The sequence below is a fragment of the Chlorocebus sabaeus genome, chromosome 10, assembly GCF_047675955.1.
Source record: "Chlorocebus sabaeus isolate Y175 chromosome 10, mChlSab1.0.hap1, whole genome shotgun sequence".
Taxonomy (NCBI): Eukaryota; Metazoa; Chordata; class Mammalia; order Primates; family Cercopithecidae; genus Chlorocebus; species Chlorocebus sabaeus.
Genome location: NC_132913.1, coordinates 104446497 through 104466630, shown reverse-complemented (window position 1 = coordinate 104466630; position 20134 = coordinate 104446497). Strand labels below are relative to the sequence as shown.

At 40.3% G+C, this 20134-nt stretch overlaps 1 long non-coding RNA gene across 1 annotated transcript in view; it reads right to left on the bottom strand.

The window, feature by feature from the left end:
- LOC103217841 (uncharacterized) overlaps positions 1-20134 on the bottom strand; it is a 368206-nt gene that overhangs the window by 254236 nt on the left and 93836 nt on the right. The gene's annotated exons all lie outside the window — the stretch shown is intronic.

Below are 20134 nucleotides of genomic sequence, written 5' to 3'. Positions count from 1 at the left end.
AATTAGATGCACACATTTAGGTGTACAAATTGATGTTTTTATTGATAAACATGTGGACATGTGTGTGTATAATACCACCATATTCTGTAGATTATTTTTGCCTTTTCTAGAATTTCACATCAATAGAGTTATTGCAGTATGTATACTTTCACGTCTGACTTCTTGTGCTTACATAATGATTTTGAAATTCATCCATATTGTTGCAAATATCAGTATTTTGTTCCTCTGTATTGCTAAGTAGTGTTCCATTGTATGGATATACAATAGTTTATAGATCCTTTCAGCTGTTTTTAGACATTTGTGTTCTTTTTAGTTTGAAGTTACTATGAATAAGGTTTATATGAACATTCATATAAAAGTCCTTCATGTGGATATGTTTCATTTCTCTTGGGTAAACACGTAAGAGTGGAATTACAGGGACATTGGGTAGGTTTAACTTCATAAGAAAGTATCAAATTATTCTTTTATAGTGGTTGTACTATTTTATGTTAGCTATGTCGTGGTGTCTCATTGTAGATTAATTTATATTTTCCTGATGCCTAGTGATGTTGAGCATCTTCATGTGGCCATTCTTGTATTTTAAACAAACTTTTTTTTTTTTTTTTGAAACAGGGTCTTCCTCTGCTCCCCAGACTGGAGTGCGGTAGCACAATCTTGGCTCACTGCAGCCTCCACCTCCGGAGTTCAAGCTAGTCTCCTGCCTCAGCTTCCCAAGTAGCTGGGGCTATAGAAGTGCACCACCACACATGGCTAATTTTTGTATTTTTAATAGAGATGGGGTTTCACCATGTTGGCCAGGCTGATCTCCAACCCCCAACCTCAGTTGATCTTCCCCCTTCAGCCTCTCAAAGTGCTGGGATTACAGGCGTGAGTCACCATGCCCAGCCAACTTTTTGATTTTAGGATGGTTTTAGATTTATAAAACAGCTTCACAGATAGTACAAAGAGTTCCAATATACCCCACAGCCAGTTTCTCCTATTGTTAACATCTTACACGAATATGGCAAATTTGTCACAATCAATAAAACAATATTGCTACATTATTATTAACTACAGGTCATACTTTATGTGAATATCCTTTGTTTTTACCTGTCTTTGTTGTTGTTGTTGTTGTTGTTCTGGAATCTCATCCCAGATACTACATTACATTTAGACACCACATGTCTTTAGGGTCCTCTAGTCTATGAAAGTTTCTCAGACTTTCCTTATAGATGACCTTGACAATTTTGAAGAGTAATGGTCAGGTATTTGGTAGCATGTTCTTTAGCTACAGTTTGTCTGATTGTTTTTTCTCATTGTTTGAGAGAATGGGTTATGCGTTTGGGGAAGGAAGATCACAGAGGTATAAGTGCTATTCTTTTCCCATCATTTCAAGGGTACGTACTACTAACATGGTTTATCATTGTTGATGTTGATCTTGATCACCTGGCTGAGGTAATGTCTGTCAGTTTCCTCCAGTACAAAGTTTTTATTTTTTTCCTCATTTCCATATTATATCCTTTAGAAGGAAATCACTGTGAGGAACTTACACTCTACTTCCTTGATCATGAGGAAACTTCCCACATAAATCCTTTGGAATTCATATGCACAGGAGAATTGTCTATGCTTACTCATTTATTTATTTAATCATTTATTTATATCAATGTGGACTCATAGGTATTTATCTTGTATCATAGTTATACAATCATGCACTTTACATATTTTGTTGCTCAAATTGTTTCAGCTTTGGAACCAGGAAGCTCTTTCAGTTGGTCCTTGTGTCCCTTTGACGTACCCACATAATTTTGCTTATTACATACTTCCTTATTTTCTGGCACTATAAGACGCTCTAGGCTTTTCTTGCATATTGCCTACCCCAGCCCTAGAATCAGATGTTTCTTCAAAGAGCTCTGGTTCTCTTTAGAGAATGGTATTAGAAACCAAGGCCTGGGTATTGGGCATGGTCACTGCTTCTTGGGTGTAACTGCTTTTAAACTCTCTCAGCAGACAGAGCCAGGAAGCACATGTATGTATACTAACCTGTGCATACACACATATCTATGATTATGTATATATATGATAATGTGTTATATTTAACATATATATATATTCACTCCTTTTTGTCACTAAGTAGTATTCTATTATATAGACGTACCATAATTTGTTCACCCATTCATCTGTTGAAGGACATTTGTTGTTTTAGTTTTTGTCAATTATGAGTAAAGCTGCTATAAATATGCTCATAAAGGTTTTTATGTGGACACATGTTTTCAAATCAGTTGGGGAAATACCTAGCAGTACAACTGCCTGATTGTATTGCAAGAGGATGTTTCAGCTTATAAACTCCCTTCCACAGCTATTGCAGCACGCTGCATTTCCACCAGCAATAAATAAGAGTTCCTGTTCTGCATCTTTGTCAGCAATTGGTATTGTCGGTGTTTGGGGTCTTAGCCATTCTAATAGTCGTGTAGTGGTATCGTATTGCCGTCTAAATGTGCATTTCCTTAATGACAAGTGATGTTGAGCATCTTTTCATGTTTGTTTTCCATTTGGAATCTTTTTTGGTGAAGTGTTTGTTCAAATCTTTTGACCTTTTTTTTTTTTTTTTAATTTGGCCATTTCCTTCTTATTATTAATTTGTAAAATTGAAAATTCAGAGTACAAGTTTTTGACATATATATGCCTGTGGGTTGCCTTTTTATTTTCTATTTCTTCCAAAAGACCATTTTAATTTTTAATTAACTAATTTTCTTTGTTTTTTTGTTTTTTGAGACGGAGTCTCACTCTGTCACCCAGGCTGGAGTGCAGTGGAGCAATCCGAGCTCACTGCAAGCTCTGCCTCCCGGGTTCACGCCATTCTCCTGCCTCAGCCTCCCGAGTAGCTGGGACTACAGGCACGTACCACCATGTCCAGCTAATTTTTGTATTTTTAGTAGAGATGGGGTTTCACTGTGTTAGCCAGGATGGTCTCGATCTCCTGACCTCATGATCCGCCTACCTCGGCCTTGCAAAGTGCTGGGATTACAGGTGTGAGCCACAGCACCCGGCCACTAATTTTCTTTTATGGTGTTTGCTTCTTATGTCCTATATCCAATAAAGTCAGTGTCATTTGTTGAAAATATTAGGTTGGTGCAAAAGTAATTGCAGTTTTAAGTCCCACTGATGTGAACCCAATGAACCTAAAATTTCCCCATCCCATTTTTTCTCTGTTTTATTAAATTAGCCCCTAGCATTTTGTTTGAAAATCAACTATTTCTGTGGGGAATATATATATATTTCTGAATTCACCTATTATTCTATTCCACTGGTCTATATGTTTATTCTTGGGTCAATGCCACACTGACTTGAGTACTGTAGCTTAATGTAAGTCTTTTAAAATGAGATAGCATAAATTCTCCAATTTTATTCTACTTCTTAAACATTATTTTGGTTATTCTAGGTATTATACTTTGCTTTTCCATTGGAATGTTGATTGGGATTGATCTGAGTCTACACATAAATTTGATAAGAACTAGCATCTTAAAAACACTAAGTGTTCCATTCAATGAATATAATGTCTTTTTATGGATTTTGTTTTCTTTTTTATTTTTCCCAACAACATGCTTTAATTTTCATTGTATGTTTTCATAAAGTCTGTTGCTAGGTATTTTATATTTTGGATGTTGTTGTAAATGGATTATTTAAATCCCATTATCCAAACATTCATCACTTGTAAGTTCAAATACAATAATTTTTAAATATTGACCCTGTATCCTGAGACATCATTAAATTTTCTTATTAGTTCTAGTAGCTAATTTGTAGATTCCTTAGGATTTTCTACATACATGATTTTGTCTGCAAATAAAGACATGTTTGCTTTTTAAAATCTGGGTCTCTTTCATTTTTTTTCTTCCTTATTATCATTTTATTAAAATAAATTACTTTTTAAGATAGGCATAAGTGTATGAGCAAGTTTTTTTGTAATTGGTGATTCAGTAAAACACAAAATGTGAACCCATTTAATCCCATACCTAGTATCTAGACATCAGTAAAATTTCAGGTACAATGTCCAGGAGTTACAGCTTTACAGATGCATTTATGTGCCAGCTTCACCCTCAGAAACTTACAATGCAGTGGCAAGTACCCCAAGATCTCAGGACCCTGGATCAGGGAACATAGAAAGCTCAGATCACAGCATGTACAGGTTTCCTTCTGTTCATTCCCAGTCTCAACTCCTTTGCTTTCTTCCTCACTCTTCTCCTGCCTACCTACCTGCCTCCCTTTCTCTCACTCTCCATCTCTCTCTCCTCCCACTCTTTCTTTCTTTTTTTCTTCTTTCCTTTCTTCTTTTTTCTGTGCTTCTCTCTCATTCGGTTTCCCCATACAGTCACTTTCTCATTCCCCTGTTCCTCATTCTTGTTTATATCCCCACTTTCATAATATCAACACAAGTTCTCTCTCCATAGCTGGTTGCTTTCCTTTTTGTCATGCCTGGGGATGCTCAGTCTTTGCAATCGTCATCAATCCTCCTTTGCTCCTTTCCAAGCCCTTTTGATCGTTTTTCAGCTGTTGGGTAGGCTGGGAGAAAAATCTTCCTATTCTGCTGCAAAGTCTTCCATAGGTTTAAGTCCTACTGATGTGAACCCAGTGAACCTAAAATTCCCTCATCCCATACTTTTAAATCAGAACATTCGAACCAATACAAAAACATGATTCTCACATTTAGAGACCATAAGAAATCCATATGTCTTGGTATGGTGCACAACAATCTACTTATTTCACAAGTATTTTCCACCACAACTGCTTTTGAGGCAGACTGGGTGTGGATCAAGTGTTCAGAAATACTGATGAGGTTAAAGCTGGGGGAGGGAGGGAGCTACAGCATCAGCGTCATCTGGGAGTCTATTAGAAATGCAAAATCTTAGGTTCCAGCCCACATCCCTGAGTCAAATCTGCCTTTTGCAAGACCCTCAGGTGGTTTGCATGTACATTAGTTTTAGGAGGATTGATGCAGCCCGTATGCCATGGTAAGAGGCATACTATGCCATGTTGACTTTCTTCAGAATTGATAGCAGCTACAAAAGCTTTAAAATGAGTTCTGAGCCCTAGTGTCTGGTCTCAAATCCATTCCACCTAGCAGAGGATTGATTTTACTTAATCATGCCTCAGATCCTCATGTGGAAAATGTGGCTTATATTATCTACCTTATGTATTTCATGGAGTTATGATGAGACTCCAATGAGTTATAAAAGCTTTTTGAAAGATATAAACTATTCAACAAATACAATACTAAATTTCAAAGCACATAATAACTTAAGAATTTCTTCAATTACTCAAAAAAGCTTTTGTGGCTACTATAAATTCCTTTTTTTTTTTTTTTTTTTTTGAGACAGGGACTCACTTTGTCACTGTCACCCAGGCTGGAATGCAGTGGTGTGATCTTAGCTCACTGCAACCTCCGCCTCCCAGGTTCAAGCTATTGTCCCACCTCAGCCTCCTGAGTAGCTGGGACTATGGGGGCATACCACCACATCCAGATAATTTTTGTATTTTTTGGTAGAGGTGCGGTTTTGCCATGTTGGCCAGGCTGATCTCCAACTCCTGACCTCAAGTGATGCACCAGGCTCAGCCTCCCAGAATGCTGCGATTACAGGCGTGAGCCACTGGTCCTGGCTGCTACTATAAATTCTAAAGAAAGAAATTCAACATGACATTGCATGCCTCTTACCACAGCAAACAGGCTACATCAATCCTCTTAAAATTAATGTACATGCATATCACCTGGGGATCTTGCAAAAGGCAGATTTGGCTCAGGGATATGGGCTGGAGCCTAAGATTTTGCATTTCTAACAGACTCCCAGGTGACGCTGATGCTGTAGGTCGATGAACCACACTCAGAATAGGGAAGGGATTTATGCTCTTAACCAGAGAAGCTAAAGAAGGACAGTCTGGGTTGACTGAGATGGTGTGACTCAATTTGCCTCTTAAGAGAGGGTGGAGGAAGAAAAAGAATAGAGTTCAGTCTCTTGCTAGAATCACATTCTTGAAGGAGTCATGGCACTGGTGTCCCCCTGACCCAAAAAAAAAGGGCCTTTTTTTTTTAGGCAAGGCTCTCCAGGAAACCTGGAGCAGTTTAAAGGGTTCTGCTTTTCCACCTTTCTGAGGAGGGGCCAATGGATGAGGTTATGTCCTCCGTAGGGAAACCATCATTCTGAGCAAACTATCACGAGGATAGAAAACCAAACACCGCATGTTCTCACTCATAGGTGGGAATTGAACAATGAGAACACTTGGACACAGGGTGGGGAACATCACACACCGGGGCTTGTCATGGGGTGGTGGGAGAGGGGAGAGATAGCATTAGGAGATATACCTAATGTAAATGACGAGTTAATGGCTGCAGCACACCAACATGGCCCACATATACATATGTAACAAACCTGCACGTTGTACACATGTACCCTAGAAGTTAAAGTATAATAAATAATAATAATAATAATAATAATGATAATAACTATGTTGACAGGGCTGCGAAGTTCCCAGACAACACAGCACTGAATACCCAGGGCACTTAGTTCTTAGACGGGGACAGCCTTGCAGGGGCCAAGCTGTGAGGAAGTTCAAATATGGCATGTTTCCTCATTCATCTTTTATTGAACCTAGAGAAAGAGCCTATAGACCTTTTTACACATTGAAGTAAGATGTACAGAAAAGTGGGATGAGGTCTTTACATCAGGAAGAAATGCAAACATCGGTGCCATTGTTTAAGTTTTTTGCCTCTCCACATCTGCTCTCCACCCTTTTCTATAGTACATGTTTCCCAGGAGGCTGAGCTATATGGAAATGCCCCATTAGTCTCCATTGCGTCTGGCTTTGGTTGGGTTCACCAATAAGAGAGCACAGGAAAGGAAGAGAAAGAGTTTGGGGAATTTATTCTCTGGTTACCTTCCAGCTGAGTCATGGGTTGGCAGTGACCACCTTCTCAACTGAAAGCCATGGCTCCTGCCAGGACCTCCTCTATCACAACTGCTGCTGCTATGTCTGGGTTCCAGAAACCCAAGTTCCTTCAAACCTTGGTGTGGTAAGAGTGCCCCACTGTTCCTAGCTCTGGGTTGCTTCACCATCCCATATTGCGTTCCCCTAAACCTTCCACAACTTCGTAAACAGCCGCTTTGCTTGGACTCTCCTCAGTTGACTTTGTTGGTGTGTTTCATTTCCAGACCTATTCTGATGCACTATCCAGGAGCAGAACATTCCCAAATATTCCTTATGGTGACTAGGAAGTGCCCTCTCCTTAAATGGCTATCATGGGAATGGGAATACTGGAGGGATAGAAAAATCCAAGGCTATCAATGAGAGTGTAGAGAAAGTGAAAGGAGAGAAGCAGATGAAGATTGCTGAGACCTTCAGGATCAGTGTTGGGGGTGCTGGGGTGCAGAGGACCATGGCCTGATGACCTATGATAGGTGCAGCATTAGGAATTCAAGCCCTCCCATCTCCTGCTGTTTTCATAGGTCCCACTCTCCTTCTGATCAGCTTTAGAGAGCTGAGGATGAGCTCTCATGAAGGCTGAGGAAATCGAGCTCTCATGAAGGCTGAGGAAATCAACCTCTTGGTTTCTCTGTCATTCCCATCAAAAGTCCAAGCTCTGGGCCAGAGCTCTGGCAGTTTCAAACCCCTCATTCACGCTCTTTGGGAGGAGGATCACTATGGGACCTTTGAGGAGACGATCTCCAGAAATGGGGGATGCAAAAGTTGGCTGTGGTGAGGGAGGAATCAGTCAGTCAGGGGGTTCTAGAAAGAGCAATTAAGAGCTTGAACGTTGGTGTTCAATTGCCCCAGTTTGAATTCTGCTTCTACTATTTCTTACTGCATAAACTTCAGCACTTTATCTTTCTGAATACTGGTTTCCTTATTTGTGAAAAACTGACAATCGTGTCACCTATCTCAAAAGGTCACTAGAGAATTAAATTCTATAATCTTTGTTCAGTACTTAGCACAGTGTCTGGAACCCAGGAAACAATCAACAGACATCAGCTAACATTCATGTTCTTTCTGTACTATGATCCTCATCATTTTCCATATCAACATCATGGTCATTGAAATAATATTGATAAGAATGAAGACAGATCAGTTCACTACAAATCCCACAATCCCATTTACCCATTCTGTCAAAATTGGATGTTTCTTTATTACATCCTGCCCCTAGGCCTCCAGGACAATATGGTCAGGATTGAATGGTGAAAACGGGACAGACCTCTTGCCACTTTCCTGCTATGCGACCTTGGCCACGTTATTTGTTTAAAGTAAATGAGAGGCATTTACTTTCTTCTTTCTAGGGTTTAAAACATATATTTTCTCTTGCTAAGATCTCCCATGTGCACCTCTAACAGCTCCCTGGCTTTATGAGCTGGACTCATGCCTTGGAGTTTTTGAATTACACTCCGCACCCCAATGTCAAGACAGCAGGGTAAATAAGTGCAGAGAAATTTCTGCCAGAGACCTTTGCTTTGGGATGAGCATGCTTCCCATGGGCTGAGTCAGCTGACCTGCTTAGCCTTGAATTCATTTTGGCTCATCCACCTTGGCTATACATTTGCACATCTGGAAAGATTAGGGGAGAACTGAAGTGAAACAAGATGCCAGTGAACTCCAGAAGAATCTAGACTGCCAGTGACCTTTTCTTGCTTCTCCCAGTCTGATGAAAATGCTTGTCTCCCTTGGGATCCACAACTTTATATGGGCACAAGGCAGGAAAGCCCTATCTCCTTGAGGAGTCTCCTCTGAGAACCCTGGGTTCCAATATAATAATGAGGGTTAACTTTGTTCAGTGCTTCACACTTTACAGAACTGCCAAGAAAATTAAACAAGACAAAGTATTTGAAGAGTGCTTTTAAAAGTACACATTAGACTGGGCACAGTGGCTCACACCTGTAATCCCAGCACTTTGGGAGGCCAAGGTGGGCGGATCACGAGGTGAAGAGATCGAGACCATTCTGGCCAACATGGTGAAACCCCATCTCTACTAAAAATACAAAAATTAGCTGGACATGGTGGTACATGCCTGTAGTTCCAGCTACTCGGGAGGCTGAGGCAGGAGAATCGTTTGAACCCAGGAGGCAGAGGTTGCAGTGAGCCGAGATCATACCACTGTACTCCAGCCTGGCGACAGAGTGAGACTCCATCTCAATAAATAAATAAATAAATAAATAAATAAATAAATAAAATTCTTAAAAAGTATGCATTAGTGGTACTATTTTACACATCTGAAAACTCAGACTTCATGAGGGTAAAATAACATGGCCAAGGTCGTATGGCAGGAAAGTGGCAGGACCATGATTTGAATCTATGAGTCCTGACCCCAAATCCTATGCTCTCTCCTCTGCATAGCTTGCATGAAAGTTCCCACCAGGAGCTTCTGCTCATCTGTAGGGTTGCACTGTCATTTTTACAATCACCTCTTCGGCACTCACTGCACAGAGCCTGAAGGTTCTATTTGTCTTTTCCCACAGGCTTTCTCTCTTCATCTAGTTATTGAGCCCCATGAAGAAAAAGACTTCATTTATGTTCTTTTCTATTTTCAGCAGAGGCAAATGCATATCTGTGGGCTGATCATTACTTTGACCCATTCAGCCAGGGATACAGGAATATAGGGACACAGGGATACAGGAGTGACATGGTCTGGCTGTGTCCCCACCCAAATCTCACCTTGATTTGTAATAATCCCCGTGTGTCAAGGGTAGGGCCAGGTGGAGATAACTGCACCATGGGAGTGGTTTCCCCCATACTGTTCTCCTGGTAATGAATAAGTCTCATGAGATCTCATTGTTTTATAAAGGGGAATTCTCCTGTACTCTCTCTTGCCTGCCACCATGTAAGACATCCCTTTGCTCTTCGTCTTCCACCATGATTGTTAGCCCTCACCAGCCATGTGAAACTGTGAGTCCGTTAAACCTCTTTCCTTTATAAACTACCCAGTCTCTGGTACATCTTCATTAGCAGTGTGAGAACTGACTAATACAAAGGGCATAGGGATACAGGGACACAGTGATACAGAGGCACAGGGTCAGAAGCCAAGACATGTCTTTTCACGAGATCAGGAGTAACATTCCAGCAGGTCAGGCAGAAGCTCAACCTGCCTTGGCCCATGTATTCAGTGAAAGCCAGAGCAAACTCAAGTCATGAGCCAAAAGAAATGGTGAAAAAAATAAAATCCTCTGCCTCATCATTAGATTTCTTTTTACTAGTGAAGTCCTTGGAATATAAAATTATGACCACTTATTTTTTCTTCTCCCCTACCTATTGATCTTATTCTGGACATTTGTTTTCTTTTTTCCTTTGTCTTTCTTCTCTCCCTTTATTTATCATATTGTTTTCGCATGTTCCTTGAGCATCATTCCCTCCAACAAGCCATCAACCTCCAAAACCAAGTACTTAAGAATATGTAATAAAAGTCGTCACCTACTGCCTCTGAATCCACAACACGCTGAAAACTTTACAGTGAGCTTAAAGCACACTTGATTCCAGCCATTGTAATGAATTTATTAGAATTAATCTTGGTTTTCACTGTTGCTGTTCTTCTGTCTGCCATTTACGGTTTCAGTTGATTATACAATCTTACGACTGGAGTTAATAAACCATGTTGAGAACATCCGCTATTTATTTTAGGGAGGATAAAAAAATAAAAACCAAAGAATGTACGTCTATACAAATATTTCTAATTCCACATACAAAAATGATGATCAGTTTGTGGTTACCTTGGATACACACCAGATGATTAGAAAGAAACACACCTCTTCTCCAGGCTAGAGATAAGAGTCTGTGCCTGGGCCATGGTTGGGCAGTGGCTCCTGGCTCTTGACTGATGTGCACTCAGGCACAGGTAGCATTGCAAGAGGTGATATTGGGTGGGGACACGGAGGCAATTCAAGATAGTTTTGTGGTCAAGATTCAGAGGAATGAGACCAATGACATTCCCTCTTTGTTTCCTCTCTTATCACAATGATTAAATGCAGTGGGACAGGAGGGAAAGAAAGCAAGGCAGTGCTGGGCAACAGACCTCCATTTCCACACAGGTAGCAAGTGATGTAATCCCCCAACTGACCTGAGAAGGCGCTGGGGCTGGGGACTTGAGAAGGGAGGCACTGTGTGTGCTGGAACCTCTACAGGACTCAGTAAGTGAGTAGTCTAGGAGCAGGGGTGACTCCTGCTGAGGCTGGGCAGGGAGGGGCACAAAGCACACAGTGGACCCTGCAAACCCAAGAGTGTTCAGTGTCCCAGGAGCAGGCATAGACCTAGCTCAAGAGGATTTATCCGGGCTGTGGAGTGCCAGTCTTACCTGCAAAGAAATGGGGATGAGAGCTGAAATAAACACTTTCAGACCCATGGCTAAGGATCTTTGAATAATTGGGAAGAATAAGAAAAATGCCCAAAGAAACAAAATACAGAAATCATATCCTCAATTTTTAAAATAAAAAAGTTGATTCCAGAAAGCAAAATGTGTAAGTTTGACATTAATAATGTACGCTTTAAATTTACTTTCCAGAAACCAACAAGTGACTGGTGAACTTTTATAAAAGTAATTGATGATCACTGGGAACCAGAATGCACTCCCTGAGAAAACCCAAGCCAGACCACTGCATGTGTTTTCATGAATTTCAGGTAGATTACAAGAATGCCATCAACATGTGGTAATGCGATATTATCGCAATTTAATATAGATGATTGATGTACAGTATATACATGTGTGTGTATACATATACACACACTACGTATGTCTAGATATATAGATGCTTTGTATATCTATATATGTGTACATATACGTCTTCCAGTATGTTATACTGGATACAATGAAGAAACATGGGCTGAATAATAAAATTCCTTAGGTATGGTTTTTTCACATGTACAGAAAGAATGTTAAGTATTTTATGTTACACTTCAATTCCCTTAGAATGGAGGAATATCTGAATTCAGAGACAGCTTCCTTTTTATTGGACGACTGAAACTCTGTTTTGACAGTATAGTTGGCGACAAAGACACAGTGTTTGGTACAATTCTACCTTACACCAAAATGATGTCTCAGATAAAATGCAAAGATTCATTCTTGGAAAAGCAATGCCTACAAGTTAGGCATTAAAATAAACTGCTGATTTATTGTAAGCATATTTTTGGGATCGAGAGGAAAGTTACAGAGATTGTTCATTGGTGACTTTCCTTTTCCACAAAAGTAACAACAAAGAAGAAAAATGCCGTGAAATCTTGTGAACAGGCATAAGCAAAGTTTTGAAAACTCCTGAGTTGAAGTAATTGCCTCCCCAGCTGCACCAGATGAGCCCATGCTTGGCATTGGTTAGCGACTCCTTAAATCCTGAAGAACAGGACAGAATCTCAGATCACAACATGACAACTGTGCCTAGCTTGATGCTCAGCATCTTACTTTTCCTTCTCACTTCCTTTAAAAAATACAAATAAATAAAATGTGATACATTTAACAGACATTAAATGCCCAGAGTTAGGATGTCCTTGTTCTGTACTTGAAGGATTGTCAGTATTTATCTCAGAAGGTAACATTGATTAAGTAAGACCCAGGACTTCAGGGTTGTAACTTGAATTCTAAAAATAGTTTCCAACGGTTTATAGGAAAACAACTCAAGGCTTTCTTAGCTACAAGCTGCATATGAGCCCAAAACATGACTTGGCTGCTAGAAAGGAAAACTAGTCCCAAGTAGTACTAATAAAAGTATAATGATACATTCGAGGGAAGTGATAAGTTTAGCACTGCTTAGCTCTCATCCAGTGTTAAGTTATGTTCGGCTCACGTCAAGGGGGCATCAACAAACCTGGACATATCCACAGAGAGTGGCTGGCCATATAAAGAAGCTAAAGCACACGGACGGAAGCATTTAAGAGAGAGCCTGATGATATCTTCAAATAATTCAAGGGCAATAATAATTAGATAATAATTAATTATATCTACCAAAAATGAGACCAACTGCCTCGGGAGACATGAGTTGCTGTCTCTGGTGAATAGGTAACAGATACTGAGCTCTTAAAATAGAACACATTTCCTTTATTCATCATATTATTCAACAACAGTAACGGCAATAGCTGATACCTGCTTTGACTCTGGTCAGAGCGGAAGCTAACATCCCCCTTTGTAAGGAGGATGGCCCAGAGAGCTCACAGAGGAACTTGCCTCCCCGTGCAAGACTTTATGTCCCCACTGATCCCAGTTGGCCTGCACACTACCACCCAGAAAGAAAGCAACTGCATCTGCATTAAGAAGAAGTAACCCAAGCCACAACCATACTCCTTGGACCATTTGCCCACGCAGCGATAAACATCTGGTCGACACTGAAAAGCCCCCTTGATTCCGGAGATGATGTCTCACTCGCATACTAGGTGTACCCTGCTTTAGATTCTACAGATTTTAAGGCAAATGTTTATCAATGAAGTCCAATTAACAAGTAAGTTGATCTCAGACAAATTTCCAATTGAATATATCAGATATTTCATTATTTAATTCCGAAATCTTTAAATTAATAAAATTCTTCAGTTATACCCAAATTTTTGACATTATGTATATCAATGATAATTCATTTTACTTTCACCCCATTTTATTGTACCTTCTACCCATCCTAACAATCATGTGTAATTTAAGCTGGATTGATATAGTATAATTGTGCTGTTCAGACTCTCTGATGAAAAGTTTTCTCTGATGATTTCAACAATGGGCTAGATTAAATGGGTGTGGAAAGCAGAAGGAAAAGAATAGTTTATTCAACAGTGTAAGAGATAATTGATCATACAGAGAAAAGAAAAAGAATTTAGCTTCTTACTTCACACCATGCACCAAAATAAATCCCTATTGATTCAGGAGGAAAGTCGATAACTATTATATGTGAAAGTATCTGACTAGGGGTGGAAAAGGTACTTTAAAAGTATAAAAATAAAGACTTTTTTAACAATACAAAGACTGATAAATGTAACTTTTCAAAAATATTACTATCTATAAGTTAAAAGCAATTTATGAGCAAAATTAAAAGGTAAGTCACAAACTGGAAAAAATAGATGTAAGAAAGGGTTAAAAATATGTGACAAGAAAGAGTTAACATATGTAAATATAAAGAGTGCTTACGAATCATTGAGAAAAAACCATTCAGGGAAATGGGGCAAAAGATGCAAACAGTCAGTCCATAAGAGATAAAATGGAAGTTGCTAATAAACATATGGAGGGAAATTTCAGCCTCATTTAAAGTTACAAGACAATGAATTGAAATAAAAATGAGATGCTTTGTATGCCACAAAATAGACCCTCACATACATGGTGGTAAAAGTAAAAATCAGTATACGCTTTCTGCATGTTAATTAGACAAATGCTTCAAATGGTTTTGAGATGTGAATTCACTTGACCCAGCAAAGCTGGTTATGATGGAACATACTGCTATTGAGACGGAGGTCAGTAACCAGGGATGAGGTTAGGCAGTCACAGAGCCCGCTGGTTGTGCAGGACTGTGCTTCATGCCCTGCAGGGCAAGAATACTGGCAAGCATTAGCATTCTCAAAACCAGGGGGCTGTGCCTTGCTGTTCTTGCAGCTAGAGGTCAGGAAGAGGTTAGGATAAGACGGACTGAGATCTTGCTTGTAGGAGCCTGCAGGAGCCCTGGAGACCTTCTGCCTTGACATTCTCAGTTGACAGACGAGCATGACAGGTAGGGAGTGAGGAACAACTTGCCCAGTCACTTGCAATGGGTTCATAGCAGAAGTAGGGTTCCTGTCCCAGTTTTCTAACTCCAAACCCAGGCTCCTTCCACTATTCAACCCTGTATGTTCCATCCCAGCCATTCAACCCTAAATGATGTGTTTCTGGCTTTCATTAATAGCAGCTAATTTGATGCTTTGTAATGGTCTTTTATGATGACCGTGGCTGTATTTTGGGCCCCAGTCATTGCTGTGGCGAGGTAACAGGAAGAGTCCTGACCAGCAGTGGTCTGAAGGTGCCACTGCAAGCAATGTGTACTTGGGCATGCCTTCTCCCCACTCCAGGAATTGGTTTTCACTTGTACAGGATAAGAAGTTCAAAGCAACATTTTGGATATTCTTTCCAAATCTATCTTTTTTTATTTAAGTATTTTCTGAAAATTTTACTCTTAAAAATGCGTAGCAAGCAGGCTCTGTGGTGCAATGGATAGCACATTGGACTTCTAGCCTAAATTGGAAAATGCATGAACTATGCATATGGGCTTCATAGAACAGAAAGGCATGAAAGAAAATTCAAAGATCCCAAAATAATTATTGTCAAAATGTACATTCGAAAGCTAACTCAAGAATAAAACTGGAGATTAATGGATTTTTTTCAGCTGAAGAGGGTTCAACTTAAAACCCCTAAACCCTCCTCTAGGGATAATGCTGACATATTTGGTTACACTTGAAAGTAGTGATGAAGCAGGGCAATTGCAGACCTTAGATTAGCCTTGTTCAATGCAAGCATAATTCGAGACATGTTTCTAATTTCAGTGTCCTTGTAGCCACATAAAGTTAAAATAAAAAGGAAAGTTAATTTAAATAATATATTTAATTTTACCCAATATATTCAAAATGTTATCATTTCAGTATGTAACCAATATAAAAATTTATTAATGAAATAGTTTACATTCATTTTTTTCTTACTAATCTTCAAAATCTGCTGTGTGTTTTATAGTTAGAGCACATCTCTATTCAAATGCTAAAATGTTTTTATAAGTACTTGATTTAGATTTAGATCTCATAAAACTTACACACTTGAAACATGATCAAGTTGTTTCAAACATACTTAGAAGTTCTCCAAAAACAGAAGTGCATGTCCATTTTTAAATTAAATTAAAAATTCAGTTCTCAGTGACATTCAACACATTTCAAGTGCTCAGTAGCCACATGTGGCTGATGCTACCTTATGTGACAGTCTAGACAGGGCCCTATCATGATCTCTGTGTCATTTGACCGCCACCTACCTCCATCGTTAGGAGAATACTCAGTTCTTCAGCCCAAAGTAGCAGATTATTTTAGCACATAGAGCTTACGGAAAGGTCATCAGAGTAAGAAAGAAAGACCAATTAAATGGTAAGTTAAAGAGTTTCCTTTGGGTGGGACAGATGAAGGGGGCATGTGAAGGTTATTGAAAAGAAGGAATGAGGATTGCATGGTTTTGGGAGGTTGAAAGAGAAGCGAAAGATTAGATATCTCTCTACCAGCATAAAAAGCTATTGTCGGGAGGGCGGAGCAAGATGGCTGAATAGGAACAGCTCCAGTCTCCAACTCCCAGCGCGAGCGACACAGAAGACCGGTGATTTCTGCATTTTCAACTGAGGTACTGGGTTCATCTCACTGGGGAGTGCCAGACGATCGGTGCTGGTCAGCTGCTGCAGCCCGACCAGCGAGAGCTGAAGCAGGGCGAGGCATTGCCTCACCTGGGAAGTGCAAGGGGGAAGGGAATCCCTTTTCCTAGCCAGGGGAACTGAGACACACAACACCTGGAAAATCGGGTAACTCCCACCCCAATACTGCGCTTTAAGCAAACAGGCACACCAGGAGATCATATCCCACACCTGGCCGAGAGGGTCCCACACCCACGGAGCCTCCCTCACTGCTAGCACAGCAGTCTGTGATCTACCAGCAAGGCAGCAGCGAGGCTGGGGGAGGGGCGCCCACCATTGCTGAGGCTTAAGTAGGTAAACAAAGCTGCTGGGAAGCTCGAACTGGGTGGAGCTCACAGCAGCTCAAGGAAACCTGCCTGTCTCTGTAGACTCCACCTCTGGGGACAGGGCACAGTAAACAATAACAAACGCAGCAGCTCTGCAGACGCAAACGACTCTGTCTGTCTGACAGCTTTGAAGAGAGCAGTGGATCTCCCAACACGGAGGTTGAGATCTGAGAAGGGACAGACTCCCTGCTCAAGTGGGTCCCTGACCCCTGAGTAGCCTAACTGGGAGACATCCCCCACTAGGGGCAGTCTGACACCCCACACCTCACAGGGTGGAGTACACCCCTGAGAGGAAGCTTCCAAAGCAAGAATCAGACAGGTACACTCGCTGTTCAGAAATATTCTATCTTCTGCAGCCTCTGCTGCTGATACCCAGGCAAACAGGGTCTGGAGTGGACCTCAAGCAATCTCCTACAGCTACAACCTACAGCTGAGGATCCTGACTGTTAGAAGGAAAGCTATCAAACAGGAAGGACACCTACACCAAAACCCCATCAGTACATCACCATCATCAAAGACCAGAGGCAGATAAAACCACAAAGATGGGGAAAAAGCAGGGCAGAAAAGCTGGAAATTCAAAAAAAAAGAGCGCATCTCCCCCGGCAAAGGAGCGCAGCTCATCGCCAGCAACGGATCAAAGCTGGACGGAGAATGACTTCGATGAGATGAGAGAAGAAGGCTTCAGTCCATCAAATTTCTCAGAGCTAAAGGAGGAATTACGTACCCAGCGCAAAGAAACTAAAAATCTTGAAAAAAAAGTGGAAGAATTGATGGCTAGAGTAACTAATGCAGAGAAGCTCACAAACGAAATGAAAGAGACGAAAACCATGGCACGAGAAATACGTGACAAATGTACAAGCTTCAGTAACCAACTCGATCAACTGGAAGAAAGAATGTCAGCGATTGAGGATCAAATGAATGAAATGAAGCGAGAAGAGAAACCAAAAGAAAAAAGAAGAAAAAGAAATGAACAAAGCCTGCAAGAAGTATGGGATTATGTAAAAAGACCAAATCTACATCTGATTGGGGTGCCTGAAAGTGAGGGGGAAAATGGAACCAAGTTGGAAAACACTCTTCAGGATATCATCCAGGAGAACTTCCCCAACCTAGTAGGGCAGGCCAACATTCAAATCCAGGAAATACAGAGAACGCCACAAAGATACTCCTCGAGAAGAGCAACTCCAAGACACATAATTGCCAGATTCACCAAAGTTGAAATGAAGGAAAAAATCTTAAGGGCAGCCAGAGAGAAAGGTCGGGTTACCCACAAAGGGAAGCCCATCAGACTAACAGCAGATCTCTCGGCAGAAACTCTTCAAGCCAGAAGAGAGTGGGGGCCAATATTCAACATTCTTAAAGAAAAGAATTTTAAACCCAGAATTTTATATCCAGCCAAACTAAGTTTCATAAGTGAAGGAGAAATAAAATCCTTTACAGATAAGCAAATGCTTAGAGATTTTGTCACCACTAGGCCTGCCTTACAAGAGACCCTGAAGGAAGCACTAAACATGGAAAGGAACAACCGGTACCAGCCATTGCAAAAACATGCCAAAATGTAAAGACCATCAAGGCTAGGAAGAAACTGCATCAACTAACGAGCAAAATAACCAGTTAATATCATAATGGCAGGATCAAGTTCACACATAACAATCTTAACCTTAAATGTAAATGGACTAAATGCTCCAATTAAAAGACACAGACTGGCAAACTGGATAAAGAGTCAAGACCCATCAGTCTGCTGTATTCAGGAGACCCATCTCACACGCAGAGACATACATAGGCTCAAAATAAAGGGATGGAGGAAGATTTACCAAGCAAATGGAGAACAAAAAAAAGCGGGGGTTGCAATACTAGTCTCTGATAAAACAGACTTTAAACCATCAAAGATCAAAAGAGACAAAGAAGGCCATTACATAATGGTAAAGGGATCAATTCAACAGGAAGAGCTAACTATCCTAAATATATATGCACCCAATACAGGAGCACCCAGATTCATAAAGCAAGTCCTTAGAGACTTACAAAGAGACTTAGACTCCCATACAATAATAATGGGAGACTTCAACACTCCACTGTCAACATTAGACAGATCAACGAGACAGAAAGTTAACAAGGATATCCAGGAATTGAACTCATCTCTGCAGCAAGCAGACCTAATAGACACCTATAGAACTCTCCACCCCAAATCAACAGAATATACATTCTTCTCAGCACCACATCGTACTTACTCCAAAATTGACCACGTAATTGGAAGTAAAGCACTCCTCAGCAAATGTACAAGAACAGAAATTATAACAAACTGTCTCTCAGACCACAGTGCAATCAAACTAGAACTCAGGACTAAGAAACTCAATCAAAACCGCTCAACTACATGGAAACTGAACAACCTGCTCCTGAATGACTACTGGGTACATAACGAAATGAAGGCAGAAATAAAGATGTTCTTTGAAACCAATGAGAAAAAAGATACAACATACCAGAATCTCTGGGACACATTTAAAGCAGTGTGTAGAGGGAAATTTATAGCACTAAATGCCCACAAGAGAAAGCAGGAAAGATCTAAAATTGACACTCTAACATCGCAATTGAAAGAACTAGAGAAGCAAGAGCAAACACATTCGAAAGCTAGCAGAAGGCAAGAAATAACTAAGATCAGAGCAGAACTGAAGGAGATAGAGACACAAAAAACCCTCCAAAAAATCAATGAATCCAGGAGTTGGTTTTTTGAAAAGATCAACAAAATTGACAGACCACTAGCAAGACTAATAAAGAAGAAAAGAGAGAAGAATCAAATCGACGCAATTAAAAATGATAAAGGGGATATCACCACCGACCCCACAGAAATACAAACTACCATCAGAGAATACTATAAACACCTCTACACAAATAAACTGGAAAATCTAGAAGAAATGGATAATTTCCTGGACACTTACACTCTTCCAAGACTAAACCAGGAAGAAGTTGAATCCCTGAATAGACCAATAGTAGGCTCTGAAATTGAGGCAATAATTAATAGCCTACCAACCAAAAAAAGTCCAGGACCAGATGGATTCACAGCTGAATTCTACCAGAGGTACAAGGAGGAGCTGGTACCATTCCTTCTGAAACTATTCCAATCAATAGAAAAAGAGGGAATCCTACCTAACTCATTTTATGAGGCCAATATCATCCTGATACCAAAGCCTGGCAGAGACACAACAAAAAAAGAGAATTTTAGACCAATATCCCTGATGAACATCGATGCAAAAATCCTCAATAAAATACTGGCAAACCGGATTCAGCAGCACATCAAAAAGCTTATCCACCATGATCAAGTGGGCTTCATCCCTGGGATGCAAGGCTGGTTCAACATTCGCAAATCAATAAACATAATCCAGCATATAAACAGAACCAAAGACAAGAACCACATCATTATCTCAATAGATGCAGAAAAGGCTTTTG